Raw genomic sequence first — 10,010 nt, forward strand, 5'->3', positions numbered from 1 at the left:
CAGGAGGATCCACGTGCCGTGGAGCGGCTGGGCCCATGAGCCATGGCCCCTGAGCCTGCGCGTCCGGACCCTGTGCTCCGCAACGGGAGACGCCACAACTGTGAGAGGCCCGCGTACCGCAAAAAAAAAAAAAAAAAAAAAAAAATGTCTGAGACCTTCTTACATTACTATACATTGATTCCATTAAAAACAGTAAGGGGGATCAAAGATTGTTGTAGACATTTTTTCCTTAAGGTACACACATTAACTGATTCATGTAAGATGGTCCCCGATTTCTTTTAGTTATTTAGCCCATGAGCTAGTACTTATTTTTGTGGTTGGATTAGCAAGGATGCTTGATGGTTCAAATGTTTATCAGCCATCGTCATTCTCACTTGTCCTATTCTTAATGGTTTGGCTATTTTTGTTACAATGATTTCTACTAGGATTTTCAATAGGGTCAGTCATTAGTCTCAGGTGAATAAAATTAAGGAGGATCTTCATGTCTATTTATGTAATGGTTGGCTAGAGCAATTATGTTTTCTCATTGCTATCTGACTGAGCTGTTTTCTGTTCCTTAACAGATATTCACTTTTCTGACTCTGTTCCAAACTGCCCTGCTGAGGTGAAAGTTAAGCCACATCAGGAATCCTGATGAAGAAGGAGGGGAATGGCCACCAAAAATCCCTCCCAAGAGATCTTTTTATCCCCCTACATCATCATAACAGGGCTTTTGACAACTTAGGAAAACAGTTGAGCAACACTTAGAAATTAACTTCCTGAGATGAATAAGAAAATTTATTTAGAAAGAAGAGATGCAAGGCAGTATGTATTAGAAAATACAAGGCAAAATTTAGAAAATGTGAAAATATGCAATCACTTATCTCAAGATGACTCTCAAACTTTGCAAAAACTTACAAAGGAAAAAGGAAAAAAATTAGCAAAATTTAGAAAATGTGAAAATACGCAATCACTTATCTCAAGATGACTCTCAAACTGCAAAAAATTACAAAGGAAAAAGGAAAAGAACAATTAGCAAGGAAAATACCTGTCTCCAAGCCCATGCACTTTCTCCTTATTTGAAATATGGAATGACTCTTAGGCCCTTACCTGGGGCCTTTGGACTGAGAATTGCAAAATAATGCAGCTCATTCCCATAAGCTTTATCATCTGGTTTCTCAGATAGAGCAAATGGGAACAGGTGTGAGAAAGCACAACCTAAGAACAATCAGACCGACAGATAATAGCCAGACAGACAAGGGCCTGAAATACTTAAAGGAGACTTGAAGAACTATAGCAACATAATCGGTGCTGTTAAGAGAAGCCACTATGTGTATCAGTGTTTTGCATTTAAGGTGATCATTGGCTATAAGTAAGCAAAATAAATAATGATGCTTGCACCTTGTTTAAGTGGTCACTGAATATGTGAAATATATTTAAGTTCTATCAAAAATGATGGCAAAATTTGAACATCTTTTGGTTCTTGATGGAGGAGCTTCATTTGTCTGGAAAATTCATTTATAAAAACAACCTCATTCCTCCGATATTATTTATGACTGAAAGGCCATTATATTTAACATTAATTGAATGCTAGTGACATGGTTAGTGTGTTCTTTGAAGGAATGTTGTGATGGTTTTGATGCAGAATCATAACTCTTTATCACTCTCTGTGAAAGCCAACTCAGGTAGATAAATTTCTTCCGTGCAAGGTAACCGAACATTCCAGATACTTGTATTCAGTAGTTATGTGGGATGTGGCGACAGATTTTACCCCGTGCCCTCCTCCAACCTCTTCCTATAAGACTGACAACTGTATTTCATCAGAGGTAGGGTAAGGAAAATGTAGAAAAGTAGCATAGGGAAATGAACCTTGAAAGTCTCTGAGTCAACTACTGCTGTTGGCAACCTCTGGGCAATCTGGGGCGGGTCAGTCGCCTATTTGTTGATGTGCTGATTGAAACTCTGGGGCTGGTTCTTTCCCTTAATACAAAACCAATTTTGAGCCAAGCCATTTAAGACCTTTTGAAAACTGACTCTAGAATAGCATGTGATATCCTGAGGAAAAAATAAACCATGATTTAGTAAACAGAATGATCCACGGAGTAAGGATTGCTTTATATGGTGTTCTCACAGAAACAGAGGGCACAGATGATCAAGTGTGGCCAGGAAAAAAATCCTTGATGCACCCATGTGAGTTCCAACTTGAAATGGATTTCTGGAAGTTCCCAGCCTAGTGTTTGCTGCCCACCTGCTTTGGGAAGTGGGTGGAAGAATTCTCACCAAGCCTGGGAAATAGAACGTCCACTTACCCGATGAGGTGCTAGGAGAAATTAAGAACTGTTTGTGTCATTTCATTGTGACCACGGTGTTTGGGGTTGTTCCTTCAAATTCCTTTTGCCATAGGCAGATGGCAAAAATCAAGAATGGTGGAGAGTGCTGGCCTAAGATTTGACTTCAGTTTGATTGCTGATAATGATGACAAGAAAGATAGTACAGTAAAACATGGCCCACAGTGATGAGAATTTGGCTTTATGGTGATTGGCAATTGAGTCCTATCCCCTGCTTGAGCCCTGTTCTTGCTACATTAATCTTGCTATATCTTGACTCTGAATTTTATAAGAATGAATATTTTGGACCTCCCAATATTATATGTCAGGGTTTAAGGGTGATGATGATGAGGTCACCTCTTGTTGAGCGTTTACTCTGTGCCATGCGTTCCTTGTACTGAGCCCTTCATGTTTGTTGTCTCATTTAATCTTCACAGCCAGCCTGATGGAAAGCCTCTAATGACTTCACATTGGACTTAAAATAAAAACCACGCTTTACACCAGGGCTTCTAAGGCCCAACATGATTGGTTCCCATCTACTGCTTCTCCTGCTTCCTTTTTTTTTTTTTTTTTTGCGGTACGCGGGCGTCTCACTGTTGTGGCCTCTCCCGTTGTGGAGCACAGGCTCCGGACACGCAGGCTCAGCGGCCATGGCTCACGGGCCCAGCTGCTCCGCGGCATGTGGGATCTTCCCGGACCGGGGCAGGAACCCGCGTCGCCTGCATTGGCAGGCGGACGCTCACCCACTGCGCCACCAGGGAAGCCCTGTCCTGCTTCTTTTTCACTCACTCTGCCACAGCCACATAGGTCTCTGTTTTGTTCTTGGAACATGTGAACTCCTTCCCTCCTTAGGGCTTTTCTACCAGCTGTTCCCTCTGCCTGGACGTCTCTTCTAGACCGAAGCATGGGTGACTCCATTCGTCATTCAGGTCCCAGATTAAATCTCACCTCCCAGAAAGGGTTTCCTTGACAACTCCAATCTAAAGCATCTCCTCTATACCTCCTTCACATCACTCTGTTTTATTGTCATCATAACACCTAATGGTCCCTGAAAATTTTCATGTTGCTTAATTAAAACTATCTCTACCAATGTAATGTAAGAATTACATTCTCAGGCATGTAATCTTCCTGAGAACTTGGACCAAACATGTTCTTTGTTTTTATGTTTCCAGCTCTTAGAACAGTGCTTGGCACACAGAAGGTATTCAATCAATAAATCAACGAACCCCAATGTTTGGATCAGGAAGCTGAAGCATAGAGAGGTTTTCTATTTTAGGTCACCCAGCTTCTAAAGACTTATGCAGTATTTATTCAGGCTTAATCCTGAAGCTCATTTTCTTAACCACCATGCTTTAAGACACTGATTAAGAGATCTCTTTACATCAAACCTGGACTCATGTAGAGGTAATAGCTGAAAACTAAACTTAGATGCCCGGGAGATGGATCCTGGTTGTGTTGTAATCTACTAAGTTAATTAGTTTATTGAACCATTATGCATTAAATAGTGCCCATATTTCTCAAAAGTGCTGAATTTCAAGACTACGCATTCAGGAGAGAGCAGAGCCGGAAAAATATTTCAATTTTGTTTTAATACTTTTGATCAACATAGATGCTTTTATCTTCTTCAGCAGTTTAACTATGAAAAGTGAAGCTTAAATAGACACACAATTTAGGCTGTTCTAAATATAATTAAAGAGTTTAAGCATAAGCATAAACAGCAAATAACAAATACTGTCACTTTTTGTTATGTTCTCCTGCAAGTGTTTATTTTAAAATATGCAATCCATTTTTGACAAAAAGCACACAAGTTTGCAGGCTTTCATTACATTTACATCATTGCAAATAATTTGGTCTGAATTATGTGTAAGGAATAAATGTAATTTCTGGGCTCCTGTAAGTGCCCTGTCATAAGCTCTCCTTAAGTCATTTCACACCCTGCAAAGTTTAATTTAAGCATGCTAGTTTTATTGGATAGGTTAAAAGGAATTAAATTAGTTTTAAAATAAATTATGCTGCAAATAATATAAATGCTAATAGGAAATGTATTCCATAACACTAACGCTATATTTCTTGAGGCTGCTGAAGCCCAGTTATTATTATCATTACAGGCAATCTTAGCTTACAATTGATCAATTTAGGAAATGAGTTTTGGTGACACAGGGGAAAGCATGTGTGTGTGTGTGTGTGTGTGTGTGTGTGTGTGTGTGTGTGTTGAGGAAGGTAGGGACAGTCCACCTTTTGTGGTCCTGCTTTCTCTGATCTCAAGATGATGTGAACTTTCCTTTGTTTCCTTGTTCTTTAGCTTGGAATCTTGGGGTGCGACTGTCCCAGTGAGTTAGCTACCTTTTTTTTTGCAACAGAGAGAACCAACAAGAAACTGGTGCTGGTGCAGAGGGAACTAACAAGATATTGGAGTATTGGGCATGGGTCTCCCAGAGATACCTCTCCTCCCTAAATGAAGAAGCTGTGGACAGCTGCTCATACTGCTTGGGGAAAGTAGGATGGGCTCCTTAGATCCCAAGTTGGGACTTTTATGGGTCTTTTGCCATAAAAATACTGTTGTATATTATTTTGAGAGAGTAGAAATAATGGTGTTGTTAGTAGTCTGTCTCAGATACATTCTAAGTTCATGTGTATTTGTATATTTGCAAACTGGCCCAGGAACAAATGAGAAAAAGATGTCTAATTCTAAACAACCAGCATATAAACTGCCTCTGGGAAGAAAACCCTTTCCTAAGTTGATGGCTGCTTGTCATTCTGCACTTGACACCATTAAGTTTGTAGCTGGTGAATGTTTGTGGTCTTATAATTTCTTTTTTTAAAAAAATTATTTATTTGGTTGTGCTGGGTCTTAGTTGTGGCTTGCAGGATCTAGTTCCCTGACCAGGGATTGAACCTGGGTCCCCTACATTGGGGGCGTGGAGTCTTAACCACTGGACCACCAGGGAAGTCCTAAGCGGTCTTATAATTTCTTTAACTTGTCTGTCAGGTTGGTCTTAGACACAGGAACGAAGTATTAACCTCATAAAGAAATCGTATTGAAATAAGCAGCATAGATCTCTAAGGTGAAACCTCATACTTTCTGTCTTTACATAGGATTTACGAAAAGGGACTTACAAAAAGGGTCTGAGCTATTCAAAAGGTGAAAGAAAAAAAAGAGATGGAAGGGAAGAGGGAGGGAAAGACCGAAGGAAGGAAGGAAGAAAAAGATAGTTGGAGGGAAGATAAAAAGAAAGAGTTGGACATGGCCTAATAATAGTTTTCACATTATTAAACCTGTTTCCTTGCCCTAATTTCCATCATCACTGCATTCATGGTGAAAGCTGTAAGTTCAATAATGTGAAATGTAACTCATTCATTCATCTGTTTATTCTGTATTATTTTTACAGACTCCTCCGTGCCTATTTTTCTCTTAAAATGTTACTAAATGGCCAGCAGAGGGTGCTCTTTCCTTAATTTAAGTCTTTCCAACCACGTCCCAAAAGGGAACAAGCTGTTTTATAAGATCAAAAACTGTGATCCAGTGAAAAGAGCTGAAGGACCTGTAGCCTCTCTGTTCTTTCCTCTTCCAAATGTTACAAAACGGAATACGTAAAAGGCATAGGGGATGCAGTTTCTTTCAGCTTTTTTTGCTAAGAATAAAATCTAATCTTGATGCCTTCCTTTCTTTAGTGGAGCTACAATTATCAAGCCTGTGTCCTCCTTCATGAACTGATGTTTTTTTTCAGTTGGCTACATTCTTGGAAATTCCATTTTTCCTCAATCTGTGTGTGTGTGTGTGTGTTTGTATTCTTCCTTTCTTTCTATACCAACGTTGTCCAATAGAGATATAATGCAATCTGCACGTGTAATTTAAGTTTTTTGTAGTCACATTAGAAAAGTAAAATGAAACAGGTGAAATTAATTTTAAATATATTTTATTTACTCCAGTGTATCTAGTTTTCATCACTTTAATGTCTAGCCAAAATAAAAATATTAATAAGAAATTTTACATATTTTTTTTTGGTATTGAGTCTTTGAAATCCGGTGTGTATTTTATGGCACAACTTAACAGCACAACTCAACTTGGCCTGTCACTTTCAACTGCTCAATAATTACATGTGAGCAATGGCTACAGTATTGGACAGTCATCTCTACACCTTCCCCCTTTCTTTCATCATTTCCCCATTTCTATGTAAACTGGCAGAAATCAGTGTATTACAAAACGATGCTATGTGTGCAGGGACCCTTTAGGTCTAATTATCTACTAATTTGGATCATGAAGGAAACATGACAAATGACCTGCATTGCTTTGAGAGACTGTCATCTACCAGTTTTGAGATCTTTTAATAGAATGTAAATAATATTTCTTAGCCTGTTGATTTTTAAGTGGCTCTGATTCTCTCTAGCACAATAGGAGGTGTAGATTTGACTCAGAACCTTCAATTTTATTTTTCTGAGTTTGTTTTCCAATACATGATAATAATTACCATCTACTGCGTATTTCCTATATGCCAAGGACTGTGTGCTAATTATTTACCCAGATGATTCCATTTAATTGTCACAATAGCCCTTTGGGTTAGTTACTATTATTATCACTTCTATTTTAAAGATGAGGAAACTGAGGATGGGAGGGGCTAGGGAGTTGTCCAATGTGACCCAGCTAGAACACAGCAGAGGAAGGCTTTCATGCTGGCTCTACAGGGCTCCAAATTCCAGCTTCTTTAACTTTATGCATGGTATTTTCCCAAGTTGTGAGTATATTAACTGCAAGTTTAGGATGTCGGTAAAGAGTAGAATTCTGCAAATGGAAGTAATCCTAGAGTTCCTGTAATCACACCTTTCTGTTTTATAGGAAACACACACACACACACAAAACCAAACCTAAGGCTGAGGGAGGCTGAGTAGTTTCTCCTTTGAATATTCAGGTCTAGAACCCAGGCCTTCTGATTCCAAGCCCAGCGCTCTTTCCTCTGATTAGAAATATTTCCAGATTTGGACTCCAGTTTATAGGACCATTAACAGTCCTCTCTAAAAATGAGGCAAGAGGTTTCAAATTCTTCTCAGGGCAAAACAGAACTGACATCAAAAGATTTGTTTGGGGTCATTTGTTTCATCGTGACTTTGATTTGGCCTTGGTCTTTATTTAGCATTTCAGTTTTATGCTCTGTGACAAGTTTGGCCATGTCGGAGGACCGTCCAAAGGTCAGAGAGCTGGCTGCTGATGATTGGATGCTCCCTCAGAAGCCAAAGTCTATTACTGTGCAGTGGAAATCCCCAGCTCACCTCTGCAGGAGTATTGTGTCCACTCTCTGGAAGTTGTGGGCATTGCAGGCTTTTCGCACCCTGTTCCCTGGGAGCCTGATGCTGGCCGTCAGCACTTCATCCTGCTGGGACCTGGGTCACGGCAGGTCGATGGCTCTCTGGTGTTCTGGGCATCCTCTTTCTCTCTCATTCAGTCAAAGATTCTGATTCTCTTTCATTTTCTCATCAGGGGCTGCGGTCTAGAGGAGAAAGACTATTCCTGAATTTGTTAATTGTGCTATTTTGTTTTCTTCTCTGATTTGAGTACAGATCTCCCCAACATCTTGCCTAAGGCTCATGATAACTCTCATAAAGCTTTTGTTTCCAAGTAATAGCTCATGTCAACATCTATAAATAGACTTCCTCTAATCTTGGATATACAACATATTTTTCATATTAAACAGTATATTTAAGTATTCCTCCAACTATTACTTCTCAGCTAGTATTGAATTTGTTCCAAGAGCAACAATATTATTCAAGGCTAGAAATATCCCATCTGTAACCTGTTTAATAAGATAATTCTCTTTATCTTTATGAAAAAGGATGATCTGGGTTTAAGTTCCAGCTCTGCCACTTAGCAGGCAATGACCTTGGGCACATCGAGTAACCTCTATGAGTTTCAGTTTCCTTACCAGTAATATGAGGCTGATGATAATTACCTTCCTCATAGGATTAATATGAAGAACAAATGACACATATGAAAGTCCTCTGTAAAGTGCAAACTATTCAAACCTTAGTTTGTCACATTTTCACGTATCTGTGAACACGTGAATACATATATGTTGTGGACATGATTGTTTATATGTCATGACGTAGACTTGGGCCAGTCTAGGTCATAGTTATCACTCTAGGGCAGTGGTTCTCAACTGGGGACAATTTTGTATCCCAGGGGATATCTATCTAGCAATGTCTGGAGATATTTTAGAGTGTCACTTTAGGGAGATGGTGTAGAAATTTAGTAGGTAGAGGCCTGAGACTCATCTAAACATATCTTACAATGCACAGGTTAGCTCCCACAACAAAGAATTATCTGTTTGAGAAACCTTCCTTTAGGGCATTGCTTCTCAAACTTTAGCATCTCTCAGTGTCACCTGGGAAGCTCGTTACAGCACAAATTGCTGGACTCTATCCCTACATTTTCTGATTCAGAAGGTCCAGGGTGGGGTCCAAGAATTTGCATTTCTAAGATGTTCCCAGGTGACGGTGATGTCGCTGGTCCAGGAACCACACTCTGAGAACCACTGCTGGAGGTGATTCTATCAATATGCACTGGTTGATTTCAGAGGCTGCTTTGCTTAGCCTACCAAGTAAGCTAGTGTTTTTACTTGTTAAATGGTACAAAATTTGTACCAGCTAGTGGAGGAGTCTGGCTTCAGGTCCAAATCCCTTGTGTGATCTCTGTGTGATTAGAAGCAATGACAAAGCTTTGCTTGGCAGGCCTCATGGAAGGAAGCTAGCTGCCCTCCCCACTCCAGACTTGGCGCATTACAGTTTTCTGGAGGGAGTTGCATGCAAGGTCTCAGGTCCCCCACCTCTCCATGATCATAGGCATAGCCGCCTTCCTAGCCCAGGTGCCTCCATTCTAATGCCTCTTTACTGAGGGTCTTGGCTAAGACACTTCTCCCCTTGACTCACCTTTCCATTCCTAGCCTTTCCCCTTCCCCCTTTCTCCAGCTTATGGGGTCCATAAAGACGGAGGATCCTCTGGTTTAGGGCTCCTTTTGCTTGTGAGTTGATTTCTCTGACTGTCCTGCATGTCATATGAGCCTCACCTGTGTTGTTTCGTGGTGGACAATGGAACAGAGGGGAGCTGAAGCCTTTCTCTTTTGCCTCTTACTTGCACTGTCATAGTAAGTGAATAAAGCCTTGATTGTTACTCTCAGTTTGACACATTGTCCTGACCCCCTTGAAACCTGATTGTTCAACAGTACGTATTAAGTATTCTCCTTTACTTCTCTCCTCAACCCATGTGCTGTCAATACAAATGTTATAGTAAAAATATGTGGTGTTACTGCCTACTCCAGAGAAGCAATTCTCAACCTTGGCTGTACATTGATATTACCTGTGGATCTTATTAAAATGCAGTTTCTAAGTCAGTAGGTCTGAGATGGGGCTTGAGATTCTGCATTTCTGCAAAGCTCCAAGATGATGTCAATTCTGCTGGTCCAGGGACCACACTTTGAGCGGCAAGACTAAAGTTTCAAGGAAGTAATGATTTCATTAAGAGAATTACCATAAATACACAGACATACAGAACAATTACAGTGATGCCACTCAGTGGTATCAGCTGTTTCTAATAGTAAAAAATGAGGTGATTTTAGAACAGTGGTGCTCAACCCAGGTGCATTTGAGGAGCATATAATTTTTAGCATGGAAACTCAAACAGAATATTTGAGTATGGCTGGAGCCTGGAGAGTGGAG

This window comes from Hyperoodon ampullatus (assembly GCF_949752795.1).
Source record: "Hyperoodon ampullatus genome assembly, chromosome: 5".
NCBI classification, from domain to species: domain Eukaryota; kingdom Metazoa; phylum Chordata; class Mammalia; order Artiodactyla; family Ziphiidae; genus Hyperoodon; species Hyperoodon ampullatus.